This window comes from Hypanus sabinus, chromosome 14, assembly GCF_030144855.1.
Source record: "Hypanus sabinus isolate sHypSab1 chromosome 14, sHypSab1.hap1, whole genome shotgun sequence".
NCBI lineage: Eukaryota > Metazoa > Chordata > Chondrichthyes > Myliobatiformes > Dasyatidae > Hypanus > Hypanus sabinus.
In genome coordinates this window covers 70,179,345-70,190,342 of record NC_082719.1, presented here as the reverse complement: position 1 = coordinate 70,190,342, position 10,998 = coordinate 70,179,345, and positions in this window count along the sequence as shown.

Sequence of the window (10,998 nt, the reverse complement as noted above, 5' to 3'; positions counted from 1 at the left end):
AGCCAAAGGGACCCTGGGGAAACATCCAGATTGACTTCTTGGGACCCTGACCCAAAAGCAGGGGGAATAGCTACAGTCTAGTAATTCCCGATCACTTCACCCGGTGGGTAGTGGCTTTCCCAACAAGGATGGATTCTACTGCATGGATTCCAGTTCAGGAAATCCTCCCAAGGTGGGGAACCCCAGTCCAGCTGGACTCGGATCAGGGAGCACATTTCACAGGGAGAGTGATGAAGGGAATATGCCAACTGTTAGGGGTGGATGAGACCACAGACGGTACTTTTAACACGTAACACTTGTGGCTGTGTGCAGACTCGGCGAGGCAGCCACTGGAAACACAGGACTGTGGTTAAACCACCTTCCTGTTGCTCAAATGTACAGAGATCCTAAGAGATGAACATCAACCAGACACAGCAGACCTGACCACAGTTGATGGAAACATTCTCACAGGAAACGCAAAGGCAGAAGACACAGACAGCATGACAGAAACCTGTGATTAACATGCTAAAGTGAAATTGTGACCATTCTACATAGAACATAGAACATAGAAATTTACAGTGTATTACAGGCCTTTTGGCCCACAATGTTGTACCGACCATGTAACCTACTCTACTGACTGCCAAGAATTACCCTAGTGCATAGCCCTCTAATTCTCTAAGCTCCATGTACCTATCTAAGAAGTTCTTAAAAGACACTATTGTATCTGCCTCCACCACCACCACCAGCTGTGCATTCCACACACCCACCACTCTCTGTGTGGAAAAACTTACCCCTGACATCCCCTTGGTACCAATTTCCAAGCACCTTAAAACTATGCCCCCTCATGTTAGCCATCTCAACCCTGGGGAAATGCCTCTGGCTATCTACACGATCAATGCCCCTTATCATCTTACACACCTCTATCAGGTCACCTCTCATCCTCCGTCACTCCGAGGACTCAAACTATTCTCACAAGGTACTCCTTCCATCCTTGTAAATCTCCTCTACACTCTTTCTATGGTGTCCACATCCTTCCGGTAGTGAGGTGACCAGAACTGAACACACTACTCCAAGTGGGGTCTGACCAAGTTCTTATATAACTGTAACATTACCTCACGGCTCCTGAGCTCAATCCCATGGCTGATAACGGCAAACATACCATACACCTTCTTAACAGCACTGGCAACCTGTTCAGCAGCTATGAGTGTCCTGTCGACATGGACAAGATCTCTCAGATCCTCCACACTGCCAAGAGTCTTACCATTTATACTATATTCTGTCTTCAAATTGGACCTAACATAATGAATCACTTCACACTTACCTGAGTTGAAGTCCACTGCCAACTCTCAGCCCAGTTCTGCATCCTGTCGATGTTCCGCTGTAACCACTGAAAACCCTCCAGAATATCCAAAACACCCCCAACTTTTGTGTCATCAGCGAAATTACTAACCCAACCTTCTACATCTTCATCCAGGTCATTTATAAAAATCAAAAAGAGGAGAGGTCCCAGAATAGATCCCTGCGGAACTCCACTGGTCACCGACCTCCATGCAGAATACAAACCATCTACAACCAACCTTTGCCTTCTGTGGGCAAGCCAATTATAGATCCACAAATCAAGGTCTCCATGGATCCCATGCTTCCTTACTTTCTGAAAGAGCCTTGATTGGGGAACCTTATCAAGTGCCTTACTGAAATCCATATACACTACATCCAATACTCTACCTTCATCAATGTGTTTTATTACTTCCTCAAAAAATTCAATCAGGTTCGTAAGGCTTGACCTGTCCTTGACAAAGCCATGCTGACTATCCCTAATCAGATTATGTCTCTCCAAATGCTCATAAATCCTGCCTGTCAGGATCTTCTCCAACAATTTGCCCACCACTGAAGTCAGACTCACTGGTCTATAATTTCCTGGGTTATCTATACTCCCTTTCTTGAACAAGGGAACAACATTTACAACCCTCCAATCCTCCAGTACTTCTCATTGCAAGATCATCGTAAGAGGCTCAGCAATCTCCTCCCTCAGTTCCACCGTAGCCTGGGGTGTATCTCATCTGGTCCCGGTGACTTATCTAACTTAATGCTTTTCAAAAGCTCCAGCACATCCTCTTTCTTAATGTCTATATGCTCAGGCAATTCAGTCCACTGCAAGTCATCCCCACAATTGCCAAGGTTTTTATCCCTGGTGAATATTGAAGCAGAGTATTCATTAAGCACCTCCGTTACTTCCTCCGACTCCATGCACATGTTTTCACTATCATATCTGATTGGCTCTCATGCTCATCCTCCTGCTCTTCACATACTTGTAGAATGCCTTGGGGTTTTCCTTAAAACTGACCATCATGACCTTCTCATGGCCTCTTCCGGCCCTCCTAATTCCATTCTTAAGTTCGTTCCTTGTAATTTTCTTGAGCTCTAACAGTACCTAGTTTCTTGAACTTTTCGTAAGCTTTTCTTTTCTTCTTAACTAGATTTTCTACATACTTTGTACATGGTGGTTCTTTAATCCTACCATCCTTTCCCTGCCTCAATGCAACATTCCTATGCAGAACCACATGCAAATGTTCCCTGAACATTTGCCACATTTCTGCTGTGTATTTCCCTGAGAATATCTGCTCCCAATTTATTCTCCCAAGTTCCTACCTAATAGCATCATATTCCCCCTACCCCAATTACATGTTTTCCCAAATTGTCTGCTCTGATCCCTCTCCAGCACTGTGGTGAAGGAGGTAGAGTTATGGTCACTATCTCCAAAATGCTCTCCCACCAAGAGATCTGACACCTTACCAGATTCATTTCCCAATACCAGATCAAGTACAGCTTCTCCTTGAGTTGGCTTATCTGAACCTTCCTGAACACACCTAACTCCTATCACTAAGGAGATGCCAATCAATATTACGAAAGTTAAAATCTACCATGACAACAATCTTATTATTATTGCACAATTCCAATATATGCCTTCCTATCTGCTCCTCAATATCCCTGTTACTACCGGGGGGTCTATAGAACCACCCAGTAAGGTTATTGCCCCTTCCTTGTTTCTGACCTGCACCCAGAATGGCTCAGTAGACAATCGCTGCATGACATTCTCCTTTACTACAGCCGTGACACCATCTCTAATTAGCAATGCCACATCCACACCTCTTTTGCCTCCCTCTCTGCTCTTTCTGAAACATCTAAAACCTGGTACTCTGTAATGAAGACTGGTTGCTGAGCTGAATAACATGGAATAGAAAAGATATAGGCAAAAAATAGATGGGGAGGGATTTAAGTTAACAGAGACCGCAGGTTCCACAACTTCGATAGCATGGCTGTTTGAGAAGGACTGCACATGGCTTCTGAAGACAGTCACCCCCAGCCCGAATGGGGAATGAATAGAAATGAGCTGGACCCTTTCAGCATGCATTCAAATAGAGACACACCAACTCCTTCCTGTACATCGACGAGCAGGCCTGTGATGCACTTGCTGGTGCCCCGGGAAAGAGAGTGTTTTAGCTTGGGGTGTGGGATGGGTGGAGTTCTGAGCAGGGCATTTTTCTGCCCTATTTGAGTAGATCCTCCTTTAGGTTGGTGCAAATTTATTTTTGCCCAGAAGGATCAAGACAAGGGTATGCTAGAGCGATTTCTGGGTTTAGCAAAAATGAATTTGGCTACCAGTCTTCACGTCTGAATATGTATTGTGGATTTAATTTGGAGTGCAGCTCAGAACAATGGGTTGCTAAAAAAGCTGTGAATCCCAGACCAGACAATGCTGATTAAAGTTCATTTTGATGTCTGATGTGGCTGCCAATCAGGAGGTGTGAAGTTTGTGCGTAGTCTCAAAGAAAGTATTGTCCATCTATTGTAAACATGGAGTTGTCCTTTGATGTTTAGCACATAAAATATCGAGCCCAATGTTGAGCCTGGAGACCTTTCGACCGGAATCATCTCCATATCATGCCTGCTGTAGCTTGTTTTGTCGATTAAAGAAGCTGCTTTGTATCTACCAGTACTTTCTCCGGTGGCTTCATTCATGCTCCTACAGAAGACAAAAAAACTGAGAAAAGGGAATAGCATTTTACAGGAGATAAATTGGGAAGAGGTATAGTCGAGATAACCATGGACTTCACACATAGACTGTTCTTCATAGATGACAAAAGAGGCAGGCATAGCTTGGGCCCATGCGAGTGCCCATGGCCACCACTCAGAATTCAACCCACAAGAATTAAATCCAACACTTTCTCACTAATTATCAAGATAATAATACTTGGTTAAAAATTAAGTATGATCAAGTAGATTTCCAAGAAAAAAGTGATAATAGAGTAAGGGGAAACAAGAAACAGCAGATGCCACAGGCTGGAGAAACAATAAGCCGACTCTTCTACAATTTCCTTCCCTCCATAGATGCTGCTTGACATGTTGCTCATTGAAATTTTTTAGCACATTTTATATAGTTGTCCTCTCCAAATACGAAATAAAATTACAAGGAAAAACAATGAAATAGAATCTATTGGCATATATAGAAGATAAATACAGGGGGTGATTGATATGTTTGTGGTCTAAGGTAGAAGGAGTCAAATTTAGAAAACCTAGCACATTTATTTATCAACACAGTCCCCTCCTACTTTAAAACACTTAGTAAAGCGGTCGTGGAGCATATGGAGTTTGGACCCCCAGAAAGTTTCCACAGCAAAGGTAATTGAGAAGTTTGTGTCCTAAGGTGGAAGGAGATGTGTTATACGGCTTTCATTACATGCACATGCAGTTCAACTCTTTGAATGATTATGCAGAAAATTTGAAGTTGATAACTCAGCATTTTCTACCTTAGGCCACAAACTTATCAATCATCCGGATGAGTTATTAACTTCAAATTTCCTGCAAACTTTTATTTTAGTGACCCCCCCCCCCTCCCCCAACCAGCAGTAAACTTGAAAGTTTGCTGATTTTTCTAATCTGAATCCATATCAGTTATGGAAAGTCACATGACAGGGTTAAAGCGAACCAGAAATGTTCAGCAAATACTGAGGGTTTCATTGAGGGTTTGCTTTTCATTTTGACGTCTATCTCCTTACATTTCATTGACTAACCTGATAACATACAGGACATATTTGTTTAGATTCTATGTGAATGAATACTAAATGATGTCTTAAAAGACCATTAAATTTGAGAAACATCATTTGAATATGCAACTTTATTGCATTTACTTTAAAATATTGACAATACAAATCCAAATGATATTATTACACTGGATTAATATAGATGGCATCCATTTGTTCATAGACTTGTGAAGATTGTAAAGAGCAAATGGCAATATTCATGACTGAGATGGTGGTTGCGGAGAGGACTGTTGGAATGAAAGGAACAATAACACCAGGCATCAAAGATAGTGGTTCCTGAATTCTTCAGGGTGCATCTTGGACTGCTGATCATGAAAATCATAATGACATTTCCCTATCACGCACTTTTTTTTTTGGAAATCGCCTATATTTGTTATTTCAATTCATTATTCAAGACAGAATAGCTGGTGCCAAGATTAATTTTGTTGGTTCACTAATCAAACAGGTCATCAATGAAAGACAATTTGAAGAACTTCTAGTGGGACTAGAGAACATCACATGGAAATCACTCAAGAATGTTGGCAACTACAGAGCACCAAGCTACGAATAGCTGATTGACAACATGCTTCAAGCATACAGAACCATGAAGTGCAACATGTCACTAAAGATTCATTTTCAGCATTCCCATTTAGACTTCTTCTCTGCAAATCCTGGTGCTGTCAGTGACAAACACAGTGAGTTTTCACCAGGTCATTGAGAAATGGTATCTGGGCAACTGGCTGATTATTGTTGGACACTTCAGCGAGAAGCCTCAGACACTGAATGCAAATGAAAAACATTAACTAAACGTTTTAAGCTTAGCTGAATTATTGCAAAGATAGAAACGTAGCAACACATGAAAACGTACAGCACAACACAGGCCCTTCGGTTCACAAAGCTGTGCTGAACATGTCCTTACCTTAGATCTACCTGGGCTTGCCCATCGCTCTCTATTTTTCTAAGCTCCATGCAGCCACCCATGAGTATCTTAAAAGACCATATCGTTTCCAACTCCACTGCTGCTGACGACAACCCATTCCACGCACTCACCACTGTCAGTGTAAAATACTTACCCCTGACATCTCTGCATCTACTTCCAAGCAGCTTAAAACCATGCCCTTTTGTGCTAGCCATTTCAGCCGTGGGAAAAAGCCTTTGCTATCCACACAATCAATGCCTCTCATTATCTTTTACCCCTCTATCAGACCACCTCTCATCCTCTGTTGCTTCAATGAGGAAAGACCATTCACTCAACTTATTCTCAAAAGTCACGCTCCCCAATCCAGGCAACATCCTTGTAAATCTCCTCTGCACCCTTTCTATGGTTTCTACGTCCTTACTGGAGTGAGGCGACCAGAATTGAGCACAGTACTCATCTGCTTTATTTCTAAATGCTCCTCGCATTAAAATAGACACGACTCAAACCATCGGTCAGATTGCCTCCCTTCTCTGTCACCTGCCTATCCTCCCTTTCACACTGTCTCCAAGCTTTCCCTCTTTGTGATCCAACCTCAACATTATGCCATTAAATGCATTATATTCAATAAAAGTTAATTTCTTGGTGCTTCAAGTTCCTACATTATACAAGTTGTCTAAAATTAGATTATTTTCAGCTTCAAGCGGCCTATCATAAACAAGAATAAATTCTGAGGAGACAACACTTTCGAGAAAAAGTGTTGTGGAGAGGATCAAGATCTAAACTGATAAAATCCAATTAATATAATCATTCTCACTTACTGGTAAATCAACCTGGGGTCAGTAAACCAGGCCAACAGTCCAGAGCAATAGAAATGAAGGGTTCTCTTGTTGGTGGTGTCAACTTTTGTAAGGAATGTTAAACTAAGACTCTTATAAGCTCCTCAAGTTGACATAAAATTGACAATGGCCTCATTCAGAGAAGAATAGCAGAGTTCAGTTGGTGTCTGAATGACACTATGAAGCACATTGAAACATGAAAGACACACACTAGTCCTTTCCTGCTATTATTCCAAAAAACTCTGTAGCCCAGTGAGTTTAGGATTAGAGATAATGTAATCAAGTTGGGTAAACTGATAAATGGATTAAGTGAGTTGGACAGAGTGTGACTATCATTAGAAAAACGGATTTATTGTCCACGCCTAACTGCACTCTTACCCAGCCCACCTTGAGAGGCAATTACAAATCTACCCTGTCAGTGGCCTGGACTCCGAAGCAGGCCCAAACAGGTAATGATGCCAGATCATTTTTGCTTGAAGGATATTAGTTAATCAGAATGGTTTCTGATCGAGATTTGACAACTTTATGATCACCAGAGCCGAAGGCAACTGTCATTTTACAATAACTTTAGCAGCATAAACTCTCTACCTGCCAGGATGGGATTCAGACTCATGCCTCCAATCAATGATAAACACTATCAATTGTAGACCACCAATTGAAATGCTAGCTACTATTTCCTACTATTGTGATAGGCAAGGTCTGGGTACAGAAGTTTTGAAACTTTATATTATTAAAGGATGAAAAATATCTTTTAAATCTGATTATAAATTGCTTAAGTACACTGAAGCCATTTTACCCATCCAGACCATTACTTTGTTCATATCTGCCCTCTCATTAGCACAGTTCCAGTGCTATTTGCATGATCTCATAAAATATGTAGGAATGCTGATCACATCAGTCCTGAATGATATCAGATTGTTCCCACATCACTCCTGGCCACTCTGTTATCTTATCATAATTTTTTTTTTCTTTTTTTTTTGATCTTCATACTATCTAATATGTTTCTCTCAGATCCCCTTTAAAAGTCAATATCTTTCAACAATTTTCTGATGACCATGACACTTACACAGAATATAGAACAGAATAGCAAAGTCCTCAGGCCACAATGTCTGTGCTGTTCATGGTGCCAATTTACACTGTACATCTGCTTGCTCATAGTCCATGCCTCTTCATTGTCTGACTGTTCATGTGTCTGTCCAAATGGCTCTGAAAGATTTCTATGATCCCTCAGCTTATTTTCTCCAATCCTGCCAAAGGGTCTCAGCCTGAAACATCGACTGTTCTCTTTTCAATAGATGCTGCCTGGCCTGCTGACATCCTCCAGAATTTTGTGTGTGTTGCTCAGATTTCCAGCACCTGCAGCTTTTCTCTTGTTTCTGATTGGATTATTATGTTAACCTGCAGGTTTTCTACTTTAGCTTTACATGTATAATCCTTGATGAAAATGGGTAGTTTTTTCTATGGAGGTAAAGGAAAATGAATTTCTCCTGTGCTTGTACAATGGAGACATTTATATTTTGCAACAGATATTCTGAATTGCAAAATCAGTGGTAACTGGTTACAAATAGTTTCAGTTGTAACAAACTTCAATTCTCTCTCTACATCTCCCTTTCCATTCTTCATCTCCATCTCTCTGTTTGTTTGGCTGTTCGTCTCTCACATATACATTCTCTCCCCATCTTCGGGGAGGGTTCGGCTGGGGTGGTTGTGAGGTAATACATACATCAACATGTATCTGAACCCTGTTTGTTTTAACTGTTACAAGCAAAGGGTGGTGTGTGGATCAAAATTAAAGACAGCCCCGAGGATATATTCTTCAGGCACTTCAGAGGTTGTACAGTACAGCAGATCATAAGAATTTAAGCAAATGGAAGTGGGAGCTGGACATTCGGCCTATCAAACCTGCCTGCCCTACCAGTTAATGTCTTTATGAGTGATCTTACACAGGTTTCACCTCCTCTCTTTGGTCAAACGGTCATAGCTCTCAATTTCTTGATCTTTCGAAAAATGTGTCTACTTCCTATCTAAACCCACCCCGATGCTTTGATCTCAGTGAATGAATGGAAACAAGTAGGAGCCTATCCAGCTCGAAATGGAAGAAAGGAACGGGACAACCAAGCTGCCGCAAGAATTTTAACAGCTCCACATAGATCAGGAAAGATGAGGAGGGTTGGCTTACCACATTTCCTGTCACATAGGGTTTCATCTGTTACACCGCTGGGAGACGTTTGGTATTAGAACCATGTAGAACCTTAGAACATTACAGGACAGAAACAGGCCTTTTGGCCCTTCTTGGCTATGCTGAATCATTTTTCTGCCTAGTCCCACTGCCCTGCACCTGGACCATATCCCTCCATACACCTCTCATCCACGTACCTGTCCAAGTTTTTCTTAAATGTTAAAAGTGAGCCCGCATTTACAACTTCATCTGGCAGCTCATTCCACACTCCCACCACTCTCTGTGTGAAGAAGCCCCCTAATGTTCCCTTTGAACTTTCCCCCTTCACCCTTAACCCATGTCCTCTGGTTTTTCTCACCCCTAGCCTCAGTGGAAAAAGCCTGCTTTTATTCACTCTATCTATACCCATCATAATTTTATATACCTCTATCACATCTCCCCTCATTCTTCTATGCTCCAGGGAATAAAGTCCAAACCCATTTAAGATCCTTCCCATTTCTTTTGGTACCATACATAGCCAACCACTCTGATATTCAAGAGGAGCAATTTTATCCCTTACTATCCTTTTGCTCTTCATATACCTGTTGAAGCTCTTAGGATTATCTTTCACCTTGACTGCCAAAGCAACCTCATGTCTTCTTTTAGAACCTCCTGATTTCTTTCTGAAGTATTTTTTACACTTTTTATACTCCTCAAGCACCTTATTTGCTCCCTGTTTCCTATACATGTCATACATCTCTCTCTTCTTCTTTATCAGAGTTCCAATATCCCTTGAGAACCAAGGTTCCTTACTCTTATTCACTTTACCTTTAATCCTGATAGGAACATATAAATGCTGCACTCTCAAAATTTCTGATTTAAAGGCCTCCCACTTACCAATCACATCCTTGCTGGAGAACAATCTGTCACAATACAAGATTTTTAGATCTTTTCTCATTTCTTCAAATTTGCCCTTTTTCTAGTTTATAACCTCAACCCAAGGAGCAGATCTATCTTTATCTATGACCAAGTTGAAACTAATGGCATTATGAATACTAGACCCAAAGTGTTCCCCTACACACACTTCTGTCACTTGTCCTAACGCGTTTCCTAATAGGAGATCTAATATTGCATCCGCTCTAGTTGCTGCCTCCATGTATTGATTTAGAAAACTTTCCTGAACACATTTGACAAACTCTAACCTGTCTAGACCTTTAACAGTATGGGAAGTCCCAATCAATATGTGGAAAATTAAAATCCCGTACAATCACAAATTTCTGTCTCCTGCAGTTGCCTGCTATCTCTCTGCAGATTTACTCCTCCAATTCTCACCGACTATTGGGTGGTCTATAATACAACCTTATTAATGTGGTCATACCTTTCTTGTTTCTCAGCTCCACCCATATGGCCTCGGTAGACAAACCTTCTAATCTGTCCTGCCTGAGCACTGCCGTAACATTTTCTCTGACTAGCAATGCCACCTCCACCACCCTTCATCCCTCTGCCCCTATCATGTCTGAAACATCGGAACCCTGGACCATTAAGCTGCCAGTCCTGCCCCTCCTGTAGCCAAGTTTCACTAATGGCTACAATGTCATAATTCCATGTGTCAGTCCATGCCCTCAGCTCATCTGCCTTCCCCACAATACTCCTCACATTGAAATAGACACACCTCAAGAGATTATTACCACCACACACAATCCTTCTATTTTGACTTTGCATGAACTTTTAATATCATTTATTTTCACCTCCACTCCACTATCTGCTCTGGCACTCTGGTTCCCATCACCCTGCAAATCTGGTTTAAACCCTCCTCAATAGCACTAACAAACCTCCCCTTGTAGTTCAGGTGTAACCCATCTCTCTTGTACAGGTCCCACCTGCCCCAAAAGAGGTCCCAATGATCCAGAAATCTGAAACCCTGCCCCCTACACCACTTCCTCAGCCACGTGTTCATCTGCCAGAGCATCCTATTCTTACCCTCACTGGCATGTGGCACAGGTAGCAATCCTGAGATTACCACCC